We start from the raw sequence: 20,789 nt of genomic DNA on the forward strand, positions 1-20,789 counted from the left end.
AATAGTCATGGAGATATAAAGTACAGTATAGGGAATAAAGTAGCCAAAGAACGTACATGCATGACCCATGGACATGGACAATGGGGTGGGGGGAGCAAAGGGGAAAAAACTGGGGCAATTGTAATAGCATAAATGAAATAAAATTTTAAAAAATAAAAACAGCTTTATTAGATATATTAATTGTTGAATAACTATGTTGGACACCTGAAACTAATATAATATTTTATATTAACTATATTTTAATTTTTTTAAAAAACAAGCTAGAGTAAAAATAAGTTTAAGGATAAACATCTCAAAACTTACACCTTTGTAACCAAAACATTAACAAAAACAATAATTGGGACCTCCAGTGATAATCTGAACAGGCAACTCAACACATGACAGAGGCTGCCTTCGGGGATGTGGCCAGTTGCACAAAAATAATCAAAGGAATATTTGCCTTTGCTGAGCAAAGCAGGTGTCAGAGCAGCTCTGCTCACTGGAGGAAGTGTGACTTGCCGGGGCCCAGAGCCGTGCATGCCTGGGAGTGTGCTTTGCTGGGGAGGAGTCCCAGGTGCAGGCACTCTTATTTCTCTAAAAATAGGTGTGCACTGATGGAGAACTTTCATGTGAAAGGTTACTTGCAAAAATTTTACTTCTGCTAGTCCAGAGCCCTGTGCTAAGGAACCAAAACAACTCTGTGTTACACTAAATTCATTCTCATTAACCAATTGCAGTTGAGCTCATTGATGTCATAGAAACATTGGTTATAACCTAACAGACCATACTAGACTTAAAACTTGGTGGCTTATGAAACATGATTTTAGTGAGAAAGTTTCAACATACAGTAGTCTCCCCTTTTCTGAGGGAAGTATATTCCAAGACCCCCAGTGGGTGACTGAAACCATAGATAGTTCCAAGCCCTACATACACTATAGGGTTTTTTCCTTATAAATTAGGCACAGTAAAAGATGAACAACAAAAATGAATAATAAAATAGAATGATTATAATATACTATAATAAAAGTTATGCGAATGCAGCATTATTAAGTAAAATAAGCCTTACCTGGACACAAGCACTGCGACCCCATATCGGTCACTCAGATAACCAAAAGGGCTACTAACTAACTGAGGGGCAGGTGGTGGACACAGTGTGAATATGCTGGACAAAGGGATGCCTTCTGCCCCCACCTGGTCAGATGTGGATGGCTCAAGATTTCATCATGCTACTCAGAACTGCACACACTTTAAAATGTATGAATTGTTTATTTCTACAATTTTCCACCTAATATTTTCAGACTACCGTTAACTAAAATGACAGAAGGCAAAACCACAGATAAGTGGGGACTACTGTACACAAGCAATACAGCAGGAGAAACCTATAGATGATTTGGTGCAGATGCCAAAGAGAGGAAGCCTGGGGCCTCCTTGACCCCGGTTCTCTGTATGATTCCCTTACCCTCTTGACTTTCTTTATAAGTTCTCTTTATTTGGGCCCCTTGGGCCCAAAGTGACTTTTAATAGCCACCTTATTCAAAATTCTAAAAAAACACGTCAGATGAGTATCATACTACTCCCTGTAAAGTTTCATCGTTGACTTCTCTGTCTTCTCGAGAACACTGCTGTCATCACACGTTGACCAGGAACCCTAACTGGGCATGTGCATATTGCTGAGAAGTCTAAGTAGGAAGCTGAATTATTATTTAACAAATTCACTTTGTTCAGCAAGCAAAAATTTTTTCTATGTAGGAAGTACACAGAAAAATATGAGAGGTGGAACCACTGGAGTGTTGCATGGGAGGAATTTAACCTGCCTGTTAGTTTTCATTCTTGTTTTCTCTGCTCACTGGGATTCTCCCACTCCCAAATACTCAATCAGAAAACTTCACATAAAAACTTCCTGTGCAGGCCCTCATAAAGTTTGACTGAATCCCTGAAAGGGAGAAATTCATGAGACAGAATAGTATTACCGTATTTTTTGGACCATAAGATGCACCTAGGTTTTAGAGGAAAATAGGGAAAAAAATTTTGGAGCAAAAAATGTGGTAAAATATTTAATAACATAAATAGCACAATAGTTCACTAATGTAAATGTAAACAGAACTCAACAGCAGCATTAACAACTATTATTCCTCCCAAATTTGGAGGGGGTGCATCTTATTGTCCAAAAATACGGTGCTTTATAAACCACCTTGGTTGAAGGAGCTAATGTGATGTAAAAAGCAAGCAAATAAAATCTTTGCCCCAGTCTTTTTCTTTTACATGAGTATAATTTGAAATTACAATTTTTCTAACACCATTTATGTAATTTTTCTTATTCTTACAGCTCTCATTCCTGTATCTCTACTTGAACTGCACTATCTGGAAACAGGGAAGTGAAACACATTGATTGTTCTCACATAATAATACCCAACGAGCATGAAACAGTCCCTAATTTGTTTTTCTTTCTCCTCCACCTTTATGCTAACTCTAGCAGATCTCATTTTGCCAAATCACTGCCTGGGAATTTAAGGGGGAAATGGTTTCTGCGTCTCAGCTAATTAAACGCAGAAACTGTTAGCAGCGGGGCTGCTAGAGCAGAGCCCTTCTGAAAGGCCAAGGGGGCTGGCTACCAACGGAAGATGAGTTCCTTGGTAACACACAGCACAACTAAGGAAAAGCTGGAGTGGATGAAAGCATTGCTCGAGTGAGAAAACGTGATGATTAAGCACCCTGACGCCACAAAAGAGAGCCAAGGGAGCAAGCAGTAGGCGAACAGGTGTTCCCTGTTGGCCCGCACTCAGCGTGACCAAGAAAATCACTTGAAACCCGGGAGGTAGAATGTTCTCTTTGAATGGCCTGTTGACACCAGCTCATCAGGAACAAAAAGGACCTTGTACAGAAGAGCTTCTAGAAATTACAAAGACTGGTGACTCATATTAGGAAATCGTCTATACCTTCTAATGTAGACAAACGCCTTTCAGGATTTTAGAACAGAATCTGAAGGACAGTAATGAGAGCTGGTTGCAGGGCACCAGTGAGTAGATTGTCGGGAATTCTGCAAACTGTGTCACGCCCTGCTCCGCCCCGAGCAAGGGAGCAGACTAATGGAATTTTCCTGATGGCTTTTATGACAAACATTTCACTCTATTTTTAATTTCCCTTTCCTCAATCATCTGATGGTGCACACCAAGGCTAAATGTGTGTTGACTGTGGGAGCCTGGGATAAAATGTGTGTGGAAGCACCAGAGGACAGTTTAAAATGCAAGGCTTTCCTCAGTCATTTCGCAGCATAAGCAGTGTGTACACTAAACATAAACCTGAAAATTTCATGAAGGCAAGTAACACAAGAAAAACCCAGACAACATTAAATACAAGTAAAAAATTGCATGATTTCAGAGGAGCTTTTTATTTTTCTTTATACCTTAATGGAATATAAGTCCAGAAGGATCTTAGGGAGTTTATTAAAAGTACGTTATTACAATGGTATAAAAGTAAATAGTTGAGGAAACTCAGTGAAGTGATCAAAGTAGGGAGAGAGGATAAAACCAGGATAAGATTAAAAATGTTACTCAAGGCATTTATACAGATGCTTAAGGCTGTATAGTGTGTTATCTTTCTCAGTAGCTTTCCTAGTGAGACCATCAGATTTAAAAATCAGATAAACCTAGGTTTGAATCGTATCACTGACCTTTCTGAGCTGTGTGTCCTGTCTGAGTTTTAGCATGCTGAGCTGTAAAATGGAGATAATGTCCACTCCAAGGGATGGTTGGGAGGATTAAATTTAAATGATGCACTGATTGTACCTAGGAGGATACCTGACAGAATAAGCACTCAATAATTTGTAGCTGTAAATAAATGTATACAGTCATGAATTTAAGTTATTTTTAATAGATACATGGTAACTAATAGTATAAGACCAAATTGCAATTTACTGAAAACTTGGGCTAGAGATGGGTTATATAGCTCTCTCATGACTTGGCTTCCTCTGAGGATAAAGTTTAATATATCTGGAAGAACTAATGGAGTGCATATTTTTAAAACAATTTCCATGTTAAAGAGCTGGCTAACACAGGGTTCAAAGACGTGGAGGTCTTCAAAAGGCCCCTCTACTCTCCCATTCAAATAAGGAGTGAGACCAACATGTTCTTTTAAGAATGAAGCCTCCCAAAATATGTTTCTGCGGGGAAAATGCTTTTGATAGAGACCAGTTCATCGTAAAACTGAACTCCACTTCAGTATATAGATACACAGATCATTTAGGCCCCAAGTTACAACACCTTAGCTGCAATTATTTTAACATGGGCAAATTTTAAGACTGATATTCCCAATGGCCAGCTAGTATAGCCGTCAGGGAAAATAAGGTTAACGAAATAACCATGGGGCATCTGATGGTAAGCAATTTCACTCCCTGGTGAATCTTCCAAGATAAATCAGTTGCAAACTAGACTGCAGAATAACATGATAGAATTGGTGTTAGGTATCTGCCAAGATGATAACTGACAATTTTAGCATAGTTCATTTAGCAGGACCAGTTCTTAAAGAGACCAGTCACAGTATAGAGTTCTTGTCTGTCATCTGTGATAGGGGTGAATGCATCTAAATCATCCCAAACTGGTTTCAAGTCATTAACAGGCAAGCTGAAAGAACTGACACTAGAATTCAAGAGTTTAAAGACAATAACCAAGGAGATTCTAATATTGGGTTGGCCAAAAAGTAAGGGTTTTTTTTTCTGTAAAAACGGCTCCAGTAGCGCTTAGTTATCTTTAACATCATTCAGAACAATTTTGTCAGGTTGTATTGTGATAGCTGTCACATCAGCGTGCATTTAAAAAAAAATCACAATTCATGAATTTTTGTGTTGCCATTTTAATATTGAATATAGAAGAAAATGTGCAACATTTTCAGCATATCATTCTTTATTATTTCAAGAAAGGTAAAAATGCAACTGGAAACATGAAAAGAGATTTGTGCAGTGTATGGAGAAGGTGCTGAGACTGATCAAATGTTTCCAAGTGGTTTGTGAAGTTTGTGCTGGAGATTTCTCACTGGATGATGCTCCATAGTTGGGGAGACCAGTTGAAGTTAATTGAGACATTAATTGAGAATAATCAACATTACACCACACAGAAGATAGCCAAATTGCTCAAAATATCCAAATCAATGAAGCTATTGGTGAAAATGAAAAATGTGTCTTTTATTTTATGGAAAAAACTGAACAGATGTTTTGGCCAACCCAATACAATATTCTATCAGAAACCATTCTAGAGCAAGCATGTAAAAAGATATAGAGCACCAAATAATGATGGAAATTATTTTCTTAGCTAGACCAGTCTATTTTTCCATAGAAATGGCCACTAGGATGCAGGTAATTGGTGCAGAATTAAGGTGGAGCTAAAGAGAAAAGAAGTAAAATAGTATAAAGTGAAAATTGGGAGAATTTGAAGCTTCATTGGGTTAGAGGGCTTGAAAGAAGGGAAGAAAAGAAACATGACTTTTATCCTGAGAAACATTTACCACTAGGAGAATAGTATTACCCTTAACAAAAACAAAGAAAGCAAAAATGATTTGTATGGGCTGGAGATGAGTTCCACAATCAATTGGAAATACCTAACAGGTAGTAGGAAAAGAGACAGGTAAGATGGAGTTTGGAGGTCAGAAGGATAGATGGTGAAATTGTCATATTGGGTCCCTTCTTTCCCCATGTTTTATTATGAAAAATTTTAAATATAAATCAGTGCATACTCACATAACCAACTATCAATATTCTACCACTGACATTTTACTGTATTACATATCTATCCCTCCATTACCCGTATTCGTCCATTAATCCACCTTATTTTTAGAATATATGTTTCAAAGTGTACTTTGCCCTGAATACTTAAGCATACTTATTGAGTTCAATATTTGTTATGCATTTTAATGTAAAACATAGGTAATGAAATGCACAAATCTCAAGTGTACACTTCCTGAGTGTTGACAAACGCGTGCAACTGTGTGACCACACTGCTACCAACATGCAGACCATCGCTGCAATCTCCACTGCCCCAGAACATGGCCGCGTGCCCTTTGCTAGTCAGTCGCTGCTCCCACCCGTCTGGGGGCAGCCCTTCTACTGATTTTTCCCCCAACACAATTTAGTGTTGCTTATTCTAGAATTTCGTATGAATGTAATCAGCACTGGGCCACTCAAAAGATTACTAAAGAAATGCAAGCTTATGAACTTGATTTGAACTAATTTTAAGAGGTTTTCTTTTTCAAGTTACACACACAATGCATGTTCTCGGACTGAGGCATGGGGGGAACAACAGAAAAGTCCATGCACACACATGAAGAGAAAAGTCACTTGTTACTTCATCCAGATATATGTATGTGTATGTACATATGCAGATATACATATTTTGTCAATAACACTTGTGTCAGAAATTTTTATTAATAAAACTTACATCACACAGTTGTGCAACCATCACCACTAGATTCCAGAGCCTTTTTGGTATTCTGCAAAGAAACCCCACACCCATTAGCAGTGATTTCCCATTCCACTCTCCTCCCAGCCCCTGACATAACTCATTAACTTTTTGTCTCTATGAACTCGTCTTTTCTGGACATTTCATAGAAATGGAATCATATAGTATGTGACTTTTTGTGTCTGGCTTCTTTTCCTTAGCATGTTTTCAAGGTTCATCCATGTTGAAGAAGTATGTATCAGCATCTCATTGCCTTTTATGGCTGAATAATATTCCCGTGTGTAGATAAATCATATTTTGTGATTCATCAGTTGATACACATTTGCATTGTTATCATTTCTGGAATGAGTATTACTGCTATGAACATTCATGTACAAGTATTTGCAGGAATGTGTTTTTATTTTGCTTGGACATATACCTAGGTATGAAATAGATGGCTCATATGGAACCTCTGTGTTTAAATTTTTGAGGAACTGCCAAATTGTTTGCCAACGTGGCTATGCCATTTTACATTCCTACGAGCAATGTATGAGAGTTCCAATTTTCCACATCCTTGCCAACTCCTGTTAATGTCTTTTTTGTTATAGCCATATTAGTGAGTGTGAAGTGGCATCTCATTGTGGTTTTGATTTGCATTTCTCTATTGACCAGTAATACAATACTCTATTTTCATGTGCTTAGTGGATAATTATATATACATATATATTTTTGGAGAAATGTCTATCAAATCATTTGCTCATTTTTAAATAGGGTTGTCTTTATTGTTGAGTAGAAGAGGTTTTTAAACATAAATCTTGAAGCCCTGATTTGTGTGGCTCAGTTGGTTGGGCATCACCCCACAAAGCGAAAGGTCACCAGTTCAGTTTCGCCCAGGGCTCAGCTGGGCACATATGAGAGGCAGCCAACCAATGTTTCCTCCCTCTCTTTCCCCCTCCTTTCCCCTCTCTCTAAAAGTAAATAATAAAATCTGTTTTAAAAAATATACACACACACACACTTGGGATGTAAGTCCCTCATGAGGTATATGATTTGCAAATAGTTTCCCCCATTCTGTGAGTTGCCTTTTCACTTTCTTGATGGTTTTCTTAGAAGCAGTTACATTTTTTACTTTGATGAAGTCTAATGTAGCTATTTTTGCTTTTGTGGCTTTTGCCTTTAGTGTCATGTGTCAAATGTATCTATCAATATATTTTAATAAATGGTATGAAGAAGAGATCTAATCTTTAGAAAAGAAAACTAACTAACTCAGTTCCTGCCCACACCATTATTATCAGCAAAACACGTATGTAGAGTTAGGTCTGATTTAGGCTCATTGTCAAAGCTTTGTTAATATTTCTTAAGATGGTCTCCAAAGTAGCCTGTGTGCAGAATTCAAAAGAGATTGTGATACCTACAGTTTTGCTTCTATCCACATTTGCATAACCAGGTATTTCACACTCTCAGGCTTTTATTGAATGCTTATTAGACTGGATTGCATTGGACTGCATTGGATTGAATTGGATTGGATTGGATTGGATTGCACTGGATTGGATTGGATTGGATTGCATTGCATTGCATTGCATTGCACTGGACTGGACTAGATTGGATTGGACTGGATTGCATTGGATTGCATTGGATTGCATTGGATTGCACTGGATTGCATTGGATTATACTGGACTGGATTAGATTGAATTGGATTGGACTGGACTGGACTGGAAAACAGTTTTAGGAAGAAAAGCAAACAATCATGGAATAGCCAGTGCTGCGATCTAGCACCGTTCATGTTTTTCTTTCTGTACAGGTCACCTCTGCTCTTGCCAAAACTGCTCCACAACACATTTTCAATACAGTCGTGGTAATCCTTAGTGTCGTCTGTCAAATATTTCCGGTTCTCTCCACTTTCAGACCCTCTTACTGTTAGGTGTGGCCACGTGCCAAGTTCCAGCCAATGCATTGTGAGTGGAGCGTCGGGTCTGGGACAGAGTTTGCTGGCTTGGTACTCTCCAGTTGCCTGCTCCAGCAGCCAGAGTCTCTAAGTGACTCGGTTCACAGAGCTCCTCTGTCCACCCAGTGAGTAAGTAGCATGAGCAAGAAATAAAACTTTAAAAAACTTTTGTTGTTTTACCAGGGGTGTCAATCTCGTTTTCACCAGGGGCCACATCAGCCTCGCAGTTGCCTTCAAAGGGCTGAATATAATTTTAGGACTGTATAAATGTAACTACTCTTTAACGAACGGCAAGGAGCTCAGTGCTGCTGACAAGTAGAAACAAGGTGCCAGGCAGGATAAAACAAGGTGGAGGGCTGGATTCAGCTCTCAGGCCTTGTGTTTGCCACCTGTGTTTTAGGCCATTGAAAAGTTCCATAGAAACTTAATGAAGCATAACAGCCTCTCCCCAACCAATACACCAATACACCAGTCACTGTCCTCCTCTTAACTCAATGGTCCGCTTTCTTGAGTGTGAGATAAAAGGAGGGTTTCAGGTAGAGCCTGAAGAACTTGGGCCTGAAGTGATTTCTCACATCTTCATTCACTCTTCTCATATGCATACCAACTGTAACTACATTTTAGGGCAAGCTCACCATTGGTGTGTTAAAGCTGAGTGTTCCAAAAGTGCTCCAATGTTCAAAAGTAAAAGGTCTAGAAATTTAGCATTTCCATAAAAAGGAAAAGAAACATTTATGTAGATAACATTGAATAGGTAATGATTTACAAAGGGGAAAAAACAGTTTTCATTACAAGGCAAAAACTTTAACACAGATAAAAAGATTACTCTAAAGAAATGTGAAATTAATTCACCAAATTTGATACATATTTACCATTTTCAATCTATTGCATGGCTGTTTGTGCTTCTATTTAGTGGGAATTTCCAAAATGTTTGACATTCATGTTGTGCCCATTCTCCAAATACCCTGAACATTAAGCCTCAGCAAAATGTAAATTGGCATAAACTACGAGCAATTAATATAAACAAAGTGGGTGTATATATAATTTGATACATTGATTGTTTGGCAAGGTCTTGTCCTGACCTAGAGCTTTTATAATACTGGAGCTATCATGATCATATCCAGATTAGAGAAAGAGATATTAGCATTATGTATCAAAGAGTTTAGATACAGAGGATGATGATGATGATGATTTTGCTTAATGATGATTAATTAGAATTTCAACATTTCCAGAAGAAACAGTCTAGCTAAGAGGTTCAGAGGAAATTTAAGTTTATCCCTTTGGCTCTGTATAGAACATAAAACCTCCTGGTGTATGAGAACATCCACTAAGAAAGGGTTCTATATTTTAAGACCTAATGAATTACCAGTATAAAATAATAACTAGCAAAGAAACTGGGACTACTATAAAATTAATTTTGTAACTGGAATTGACTTTGAAATTAGTTAGTCTACCAGCTAAATTGTTCTGCCACCATTATAGGCAGGCAACTTAAACATTTGTCAAAAATAACACTTTTATTTTTATCATGCATTTTTTAATAAGACCATCACACTTTCCAAATGTAAATGTAGTTTCAAAGTATGCCTGATCAATATGTTATATAAATATTTGATCAAATGTCTATAACCATATCTAAAAAACAAACACTTTTAAAAAGTAAAAAAAAACTCTAAAGTATTTACTTTATAGATGTTACTGTCTTCTTAGTCTGAAATCCATATGTCCTCCTCCATCTTTCATCTGATTAATTCTATCTCATTTTTTAAGACTTGGCCCAAGCACCCTCTTTCTAAAAGTCTTCCCTTGCCTGCAGACACCCCCAACTTGAAGTACGTTGATGCCATTACCACCCTCAAAACTCTTGCATATTTCTAGCAGGGGGGTTAATATACTGTATGATGCTTCTCTGTAAGGTAGTCTTATCCACATTCTACAAACTCTTGAAGGCAACATAGTGTCTCAATTATTCTGTATCCTCTAAGACCTAATATTTAGAAGACAATGTTTCTGAATGATGAATTAATAAAAATCATGAAATTGTCAATGTACCACTGTTGCCATAAGACTAAAGACAAAAATGAATAGATATTTTTAACTGAAAGGAAAGTGATAAAATTATCATCTTTATATTATATTTTTTATTCTTGGAAAACCCAAGAGGATCAACTGAAAAATTATTCTAAATAATAAAAGTGTAAGGTGGCTGGGTACAAAAATTTGTGTTCAGAAATCAATAATCTTTCTATTTACTAATAAAAATCTTTTAGAAATTCCCTGTTCAACATAGTAGCTACATGTAACTATTTAAATTTTAGCAAAATGTATATAAAACTGAAAATTTGGCTCACTAGTAACAGCCATATTCCAAGTCCTCAGAAGTCACTTGAAACTTGGGGGGAAATGGGTAATCTGGAACTATTTTCCATAGGTTTTGTGAAAAAAATAAAGAAGCAATAAAGGCAAGGAAAATTTTGAAAATGAATAGTAAGGTGAATGAATAGCCCTATAAGATATGAAAACAGATTACAAGGTTATAGTAATTAAAATGTTTGAACATTCAGGGCAAGGGCATATAATAGATATAAATAAAACAATAGAAATTCCAGAAACTTACTCCAACATCTATAAAAAAGGAGGCATTTCAAGTCAATGGTTAGAGACAAATTAGTCAATAGATATGTTGGGACTAGGTAGCCACTTAGAAAAAAATTGTATTGCTATTCACTTCTTACTCCACAATAAATTCCAAGTGTAGCAAAGATATAAGTATAAAAGAAAACTACATTCCAGCGTTCCTTATAATAGCAGATAAATAAAAGATTTTCCAATAAAAGATTGGAAACAACCTAAATGCCCTCTAATAGTTAAATCCATTGTGGTATATCCATTTAATACTATTTAGCCATTGGGAAAGAAAATTTATAGTTCTGTTCTGTCCTCACTTGGGTTGCAGAAGTGTGTATGTAAGAAGCACGTAGCAAGCCACCACTTGGGTAGAGTCTATGTACCGGCTTGTGCGTGTAGGAAGTGCCGCCGGGAGGGGGCACAAGAAATCGGTTTCCTCCAGAGAGATGGGCAGGCAGCTCTGGGGCAGGGGCGAGACTCATTCCACTGATGACTCTTCTGTAACATTCACTTTTGCACATTAACTAACTATAATGGAAATAAACCAAATAATTTGTCATAAAAACTAAAACCTAAAGTGTAAAAAGACTGGACCTCCCCTACCTCCCACCCCATCCCAAGTTATTTTAAATTCTTGTATAAGCACTGCAGAAAGGTCTCTGGGCAGTCATTTCGGGCTACAGTGCAGTGAACTGTTGTCTAGAAGGTTAGAATTTGGCAACCTGCTTAGTAAGTGTTTAGCAAGCAAGGAGGACCTGATATTAATGCACTTAGTAGGTACTTGTTCAGATGGAATTCTATTTTCTTTAAGAAGACTTTCTTTAAAGGAGGTACTTTGACTTATAGCAAAAGTGAAGGGCCAAAGTGGTCTGCAGTCACCCTACAATGTAAAGATACATGTATAAGTGGGCTAAATGATGAGCAATGGAATGAGTTCAGAGAATCCTACCTAGAAGAGCGCTCATACAGTGGAACTAAGACCGTCCTCAACGCCCTCGCCAGCACCCCAAGTGTGTATTCCACTGGGGCGACCACACTGCGACGAGCCTGCTCTGCCACACCTGAGCTGCACCTCAGGAGCCTCCTCTGCCCGCCCAGACACTTGTCTCGCTTCACAGCTTCTGAACTTACACCCAGCGATCTCCTGCACAAATTGTCCTGTTTCATTTGCCCATAGGTGTGGAGTTACTAATTGCTCCATTTGTTGTTGACAGCTCAGACCATTTAGCTCCTTTAAAAGGCAGAGTGGGGTTTTCTGGGTATAGACACCATGTTCTTGCAGGCTGAAGAAATTATTCTAGAAGTTTATCCGTCAAAGACTACCCTAGAAAACCCCGGGTAGAAAAAAATCTGTCAGGTTATACAATTTAACATATAACACTCTCTTTTTTATCAGCAGTTGTTTTAAAATTCAAGACAACCAATTGAAACATAAAGTAAATCTATTGCTTATTAAATGTATTGTCCAGTCTTTATATACAGATTTCATCCATAAAACACAGCCCCTCGGAGCCTTAATTTTCTCATCCATCAAATGGGGATAGTCACATCTGCTCCACTGAGACTGAAGGCCGACTGTGGGAACTGGAGCTGTGGAAGCACTGGGATAGACGTTGAAGACTTTCCAATCACCCAGTATCACTCCTTGTTAAGAGAGCGGCAACTAATCCCTTCTAAATTTGACACATTTGTTTAACTTTTCCTCTTCCATGCCATCAAAATTGCCAAGTGTCCAACACTGAAATTGTGGTTTAACTTCCTGTCCAGCAAAACAAAACTTTAGAAACTAGATGTAAAATGTCTTTCTTTATCATTAATAAAATCTTGGAAAAAATTTTTAGAAACATGACATTATTTTGGCAGGTAGCTAAAGCAGCAACCTTAATACACAGAAGATAGGAATACCTGAATAAATTACACCACCTATGTGCAGCCGTTTTCATTGTAGATTTTTTGTTTTCATTTTTTAAACAAAATGTAAATCTAATCTGTTGATTTCCTATCATGTAAAGAGAGAATTTCCCTTCTCACATTCCTCAACCTTGTACACACATACACAAAAAGCACACACATTTCCTCTATCACTATTGCATGATTTTTGGTTAGACCAAAATTTAGTGTTTACATTATTACAAAAGTAAGCTGCAGTGGATGCTGTGATGAGCCACCCAGCCCCCTCTTCAGTACAGAATTTCTCCCCCTGTTGTTGGAAGAGGCCTCTCTGCTGGCAACCCGCTTTGGAATGAGCTCAGCTTTTGAGAGATGCTTCACCCATGGCCAAGACCCCTTCCCAGAGCAGCTGTCAATCAGTGACTGTTCAACGTTGGGGCAAGAGGCCCTTGCTGCAACTTGGACAATTCTCAAAGGCCATCCCAGCTTTCGAGCTCCCTGTGAGGTCCGCTAAGGCTTTTCTCACGGTCTGATTCTCTCTCTGCCCAATCCTGCTTCCTTGCTTTTCTTCCCTCCCACCGGTATGGATGCCGAGAGTACTTTCAATAAACCTCCTGCCTGCCCATCTCTGTCTTTGTGTCTCCTGCTGAGGAATACAACATGGGGCAGGTGATACAAGAAATGGTCTGAGAAAGCAGATGCTCAAATGAGAGTTTTGGAACTGGATCATCTGCCATCTGGTTGGAAGAACCCCATTGTTGGTGGAAGGGGGAGTCCAGACCGCACAATCCAAGTGCGCAGTTGTTAAACTTTCATGTGGTGGCAAACGCACTTGCTGGTGTGTTGTTTCAGGCATTGGAGCTACGTGGGGGAAATGGTTACTAGAAGGACAGTGAAGGTGGCTATTGCTAAACTCAATGCTTTGCAAAGAGATAATGAATGACGAAAAATGATTAATTGACTTTAAAAAGTGTGAAAATGTGACAGCCGGAAGGCTTCCGGGGTAGCATATCTCCTACAACAGAGATACAGAGAATGCTTCTGACCATAAAGGTAGCAGAGCTCCAAAAAAAGTTAATCTCTTGGACTAGGCAGGTTTGCTATGCCAAGGTCAGGGGCCCGGTGGAAAAAGAACAGGAGCCTGACCACGGAATGAGGACATCTGATTGAGGCACCTGCAGAACTGGTGGATCCCTCCGTATTATGGACTAGTACTCCCCTCTTCTCGAAAACAGTATAGAGGCCACTCCCCTACAAAATAGGATGTGCCTCCTCAGATCTGCCCCAGCAACCTGGCCTGGCTAGATTTAAGTCACAACATAACTCAGCTAAGGAGCACACAGCAAAGGAACTGGAGGACCCAGCCCCACAGATACTGGCAGGAGCCAGGAGAGAATCCATAGGGCGGAATTCAGAGGCTATTAGAGCAAAGCAGGCAAAACATTAGTTTGGATAAGGAAGGGTTTATTGGGCCACTGTCTTGGAATACAGAACTTACCACCCAGGTACTGATGTAAGCATGCAGTTAGGAGGGCCCCAAGAAGATGGCAAGGGAGAAGCAATATTACACACTAAGTGAGGTTGAAATGCCAGAAGTGCCCAGGCAGGTGGTGGAAGAGGAGATTAAAAGAGGAGTGAGCATTGGTAGAGTAGATATACTACGTAAGGCCTAGATGACCGTGCTCCATAGGAGGGTTCAGAGCACACATGATTTACCAAAGCAAGAGCAATGTGGGGGTGAGAGGGGCAACAGAAGCGCTAGGAATTCAGTGGCAGCTCCTCTACATAGACCAGAGATGACTTTCTATCTTCACAGAACTAGGCTCATTGACAGCAATGAGAATGGTACGACAACTCCTCCCTTTCACCTCCAAACCCCGCCCCAGAGAGGCCGAGTAGTAGTACTTAAATCAGCTAGCAGAGGGCAAGTGGATGTAATCACTGTAATGAGCAATAGGGTTGGAGTGGCAGCCAAGTGGTCTGACCTACACAGAGTCATGGAGATCATTAATAAATGTAGTGTTCTAGGGGCAAACACACGAGTAGCCAAAAAAGGTATAGACTAAAGAAATCAAGAACAGAGGATAAAGGCAGTTATCCCAATGAAAAGTCAGGATGCCTTTCCCATTTTCCAGAACTGAGCCAGAACCCATCAGCTGAGAGAGGCTAGGGGCCCAGGAAGGCACAACAAGTATTTGATTTCCTGGTCCCTCCCCACAGGAATCCCATGGCCATTTACTGGGGTGACTACACTAGAAAAAGAGGAAGGTCTAAACATTATGAGGACTAATGATGACCACACCTCTGAAACATCATTATAGAACCCTGTCAGAGTGGAGGGGTACAGACATTGTTAACTGATCAACTTTACTTGAGGGTTTGGGGTGATCTGGCCACGTCAATTCACTAACGCTGGATAACAATTGATGTTTTTTTTTTGTTTTGTGGCTTGATGAGTTTTTCATCAGAAGACTTCTCCAGTGTCCTACCTGGAAAATATATACCTGGATACCAGTGTGCTTAGAGCTGAGTTGAGCAAGGGCCCACAATCCCATGTGCTACTTAGATTTTCACATGATACCCATGTTCAGTATGGAACCTCACCCTCCGCTGTGCCTGACGTCTCCGAGCTGGGAGTCTCCCAGACCTGGCCTCTCCAAAGAAGGAGTCCCTAGCAGATGGGATATGTTGGGGCGAACCTACCTCTTACACAGATCTTCAGCTAGTCCTGTTTTCTGCCTGTGCCTCTACTTCCTTGGCCTTTGCAGGGTTCTCTGGCCAAAATAAGCCTGCTCCTGGACTGTCCCTAGAGATACTTTTATATTTTTTTCATTCCCTCAATCAGTGTTTCTCAACCAGGGACAATTTTGCTCCCCCGCCCAAGGAGATATTTGACAATTACTGGAGATATTTTCTGGTGTTACAACTGGGGAGAGGGTGCTAGTGGCATCTTATGGGTAGAAGCCAGAGATGTGGCTAAGTATCTTACAACGCACAGGACAGACCTATACAACAAAAAATTATTTGGTTCAAAACATCAGCAGGACTGGGATTGAGAAACTCTGCCCTAAACTATGTAGTGCAAGTACTTCCAGTTTCTACCGCATTTTTCAGACTATAAGACTCACCCCCCCAAATTTGGGAGCAATAATGGTTGTTAATACTGCTGTTGAGTTCTGTTTACATTTACATTGGTGAAATATTATGTTATTTATGTTATTAAATATTTTACCATATTTTTTGCTCAAATTTTTTTTCCTATTTTCCTCTAAAACCTAGGTGAGTGTTATGGTCCAAAAAATACAGTATTTTTTTATGCTACCTCATTATTTTTTCTATTCTCTTTGTTTTTGTGTTTTTTATGCCTTTGTATCCTCTACTATTATCTAACAGTTATTTCTAGATGGAATGACAGTAAAGTCATTGTTAAGTTGACACATTTAACCAGAACTCCCATGGCGGCATTAAATTTATATTTGTTGAAAATATTTCAATCCCTGTTCCAAATACTGGTGGTGTAGGCTAATGTTTAGTGTTAACAAGAATGTACGAGCCAAAGAGTGAAACAGTGTATGTGGGATCACCTGGGAATGGACTTCGGGCCCTTTACAACGTTCTGTACAGTCGTTCTGAAGGTAGGCAGTTTTTTTTTTTTAGTTAAAAAAGAAAGAATAAAAGCTGCAGACAAAAATAACTATACATTATAAGTTGAAATGTATAAATACTTTTTAAAGAATGTATTTATTTATTTTTAGAGGGAGGGGAAAAGAGGGAGAAAGAGAGGGAGAGAAACACCAATGGGTGAGAAGAGAAAAAAAATGAGTGGGTTGCGTCCCCTACGTGCCCTGACCCTGAAATCCTAGGCATGTGCCTAGCCATGTGCCCGCACCAGGAATCAAACTGGTGACAACACCCAACCAACTGACAAAAACCTATCAGGACAAAATGTATAAATATTTTTTAATCTTCACAGGAGTTGACCAGAATTTTTGTGAAGGACATTTGGTACTCCCTGACATTCCACGCATCATTATTTAAACTTACAATGCTTTTCTAGGACTCATTGCCGCTTCCCATGAGTTGTTTTGGTCAATGAAGCTTGCTTGCACTGAAGCCAGACTATGTAGAACTTACTGCATTTACTCTGAATCTTAAGATAGGAGCCCAGGAAGCCAGCAATAAAGAAGTTTTTAAGGAACTGAGTCTACAAAGACTGAAGGAGGCCCTAGCTTGTACTCAGGGCCTCAGTTTCCTCTGTGAGGGTGAACTCATCCTTCTCTATAAGCTTCATGTGTCAACAGGAGATTTGGGGGCATATTGGTGTATTTTGGTCTTTATTATGCTTCTCACTGAAAAGTATAACATTTTCACGGAGTCCTTGACACATTAATAAACCCATGTTTAAATTTTTTGTGGAATCAAAACTGTTTTTGCAGAGTGTAATTAGAAATTGCTCTGGACTAAAAAATAGGTTTTAAAACACAGTTCTATCAATGTTACTTTTCCAATGGACTTTGGGAAAATTATACATTCCTATGTAGGAAAAAGAATCAAATTATGTGTGTGGGGATGGGGAGAATCAAACACCGTGGTAACAAGAATAAATTTTGCAAACTTCTGCAGGATAAGCTTGGCAAGTTCTTGTGGAAGCAAATGTATAAAATATAGGTTAAAATGAAGCTTTAAGGAACAGGTTGTAAATTTATTCTTTAAGATATTTTAAACTTTAAGCTTTTTTCTTATTTTTAGACATATATATATATAACTGTCCTTTATAAAAGTTAAGTATTTCATAGAAAATCATACACACACTCCCTGAAACATTTTTGGATGTATCCTTTTCTATGAAAAACTTCCATGGTTCTTAAAAGCACAAGAGAAATACCTCAATAAGTAAATCTTAATATATTTATATGTTCATTATTAAATAATTGCATCAATTATATAAATAATTCCATTTGCTATTATTTGAAGAGAAAATTATTTAAGTGGTCTGGAAAGAAAATGTAAGACTCAGTCATATAGTGTTTAATTATAAATAAAATTATTCCAAAACAAAATTATTTTAGTAGTTCTTGATGTACTAAAGACAAAAACATACTCTATCATTTCTCCCTGATGCCATTTTTTTATTCTCATAAAGAAAGAAAGTAGAAACAATTGCATTTCTAATAAAGTATATTGGTTTGGTAAGATCTGATCAGTTTTTAAACCAGCAGAAAATTCCTTCCTTTCAAGAAATGAGAAAGTCTAGCTATAACCTGGAAGTGAAATCAAGTGTTCCTGTAACCACAGCAACGCCAGAAGTCCATCTTCCAGAGCTGTGCCAAAGTCATTCCTTCCCATCACTCCCATCTGAGACACAGATAGTTCATTGAATTTCTAATCTATAGCACTAATGAGCAAACTCATTAAGCAAAGGTAATATTTCTATCCTATCAAGTGCTACTGGAGAAAATGAGAGACTACAATAAACTGAAAACACTCCCATCCTTGAAAAAAACAAATTTCTATTATTACTCAAGAAAATCAATCTCTCTGTAGAAAAATTAGAAAACACGGGTGAATAAAAGAAGAAATCTGAAATACCACCATCCAGAGAAAATGGTGATGATTTGTTACTTTAATGTATATTTTTCTAGGCTATTGTATAATCCTGTGCACATTGAAAAAAGTTACATATATAATATAGGGGGAAACTAACAAAAATAGTGTTATATTCTATCCTTTTAAAATTATCTAAGTTTTGTTAAAGATTTTATTTATTTTTAGAAAGAGAGGAAGGGAGGGAGAAAGAGAGAAAAAACATCAACATGAGAGAGAAATATTGATCCACTGCCCCTTGTTTACTCACCCCATCTGGGGACCGAACCTATAACCCAGGCATGTGCCCTGACCAGGAAGCAAACTGGCGACCTTTCACTTTGAGGACAATGCCCAACCAACTGAGCCACATTGGTCAGGGCATAAATGATCTGAGTTTTAATTCCAGCTCCCCAGTGTGATCTCTTTTCTTTGAAAAACAAAGCCTGTTGTCTGATTTCTGCATGTCAATGAGGATAGCCTTTCTGTGGGAGGTCATCCTGGGGGGAAGCTGGCTGGGCAGTGGGAGCCACAGCAGAGTAACCCAGCCAGTCCTGACACAGCAGGCTGGCAGGATCCCTCAAGAACTTCCTCCAGCCTCTCCTTTGTTCACAGCTCTGGCTTTCAATGCTACACAAGACACTCCTCAAGACAAAAGACTACAAAGGTTATGCATCCCAAGACTTGTAGAGAAACTGTACCTAGCAAGTCAATTCCTTGTCCTACACTCAAAAGAAAATATTGTAATGTAACCTCCCATGGGGTTTCCACAGGAGTAAACCTACAGGACTTCTGTAATGATGGTTCATAATTAAGTAATTGTTTTCTTGCACATCCCAACAAATGACTCTGAAATCTAATTCCTTTTGCTCTGACAAACAGAGCAATGAAAGAGGCCAAGGATCTCAAGGTCAACCGAGGCAAAACAGAGACAAGACCAAGGACCCCTGGCCTGGCATAAATATTCACACGTTCCCACTTGGAGCCCCCTCTCCCCTGTTTATCCCCTTTTTCTGTTGCAACGGTCTTAGGAACTGCCGGAAAGCATGGGCAATGGAGAAAGGATGTTGTTTTTCATCTAACAAAAAGTATTTAGCAAGCCTCTGTAGGGGAAGCAAAATTTTTCTTCTATGCTCTTATAGTCTCCAACTGGGAATGAGTATTAAGTTGATATAAGATAGATTAACAGAAGAAAAGCATAAAATTTTATTTATTATTCCTACGTGTACATAGGAGCCTTCGCAGGAAAATGAAATTGCAAAAAGCAGTTGGGCCTAAGTGCTAATATAGTAGATTGAACAAAAAGTAGTAATTATGGAAAAGTATCTGGAACGTGTGAGGAGAGTAAAGGAAGATAAGGGTTATTTCAACAAGGTCTGTTTACAAGATTTCTCTCAGCCTCAACTCCCCCCCATCTTTGGTAATAAGAATATTATTTCCTCCTGGTATAGAAAAGGTGCCTTTGACATGGGAGTTTTATCTCCTGCTTTCAGGAAGAAAAGGAGAGGTCAGTGTGCCTTTCTCGCATATGCTGTTTTTCAGTGCCTTTAACTCAAAATAATGCTTATGCCAAAGTGGTATATTTTGGGGTGACATATTCTGCTACTTTTCACCTCCACTAGCAAACAAGGTGTTATAGGCTGAAATGTGTCCCTCCGAAATTCGGATGTTGAAGTCACAACCCCTCGTACCTTAGGATAAGACTGTATTTGATGACAGGACCTTTAAAGAGGTAATTAAAAGTTGAATGTGGACAGGACCTTTAAAGAGGTAATTAAAAGTTGAATGTGGACAGGACCTAATCCAATATGACTGGTGTCCTGATAAAAACATACCAGGGGCACACAGAGGGGCAGCCATGTGAGGACACAGTGAGAAGGTTCCACTGCAAGGCCAAGGACAGAGGCCACGGAAGAGCCCAGCCCTGCCTGCATCTTGATCTCCAGCCCAGAACCGAGAAAATACATTTCTGTTGCATGAGCCACTCAGTCTGTGGTTATTTTTTAATGGCAACCCAAGCATATTCATATATAAGGCAAAAGTATATCACATCAAACATTGCCCTGAGGAATTATCTAGATGTTCCCCTTGATCAGTCCCCTCCGTCCGGCAATCCTACAAAGCACAAGAAGATACATGGAAAATGTTCAGTTACTAATGAATGATTTGACTTAGACTCTGACTGTTTACAATCAAGGCTGCTTTCCAAAAGGTTACATCTTAAATGTTCCTGTCTAATATGCCTGTGTTCTCCCTCCTGGCCCTCAGATAATGCTCTCCTGAGTCACTTCACAGCTCCCTAATTGGTTTTCTCTTTTCCAAGTGCCTGTTTTCTGATG

This window comes from Phyllostomus hastatus, unplaced genomic scaffold (genome assembly GCF_019186645.2).
Source record: "Phyllostomus hastatus isolate PE091 unplaced genomic scaffold, TTU_PhHast_1.1 phas_contig_40, whole genome shotgun sequence".
NCBI lineage: Eukaryota > Metazoa > Chordata > Mammalia > Chiroptera > Phyllostomidae > Phyllostomus > Phyllostomus hastatus.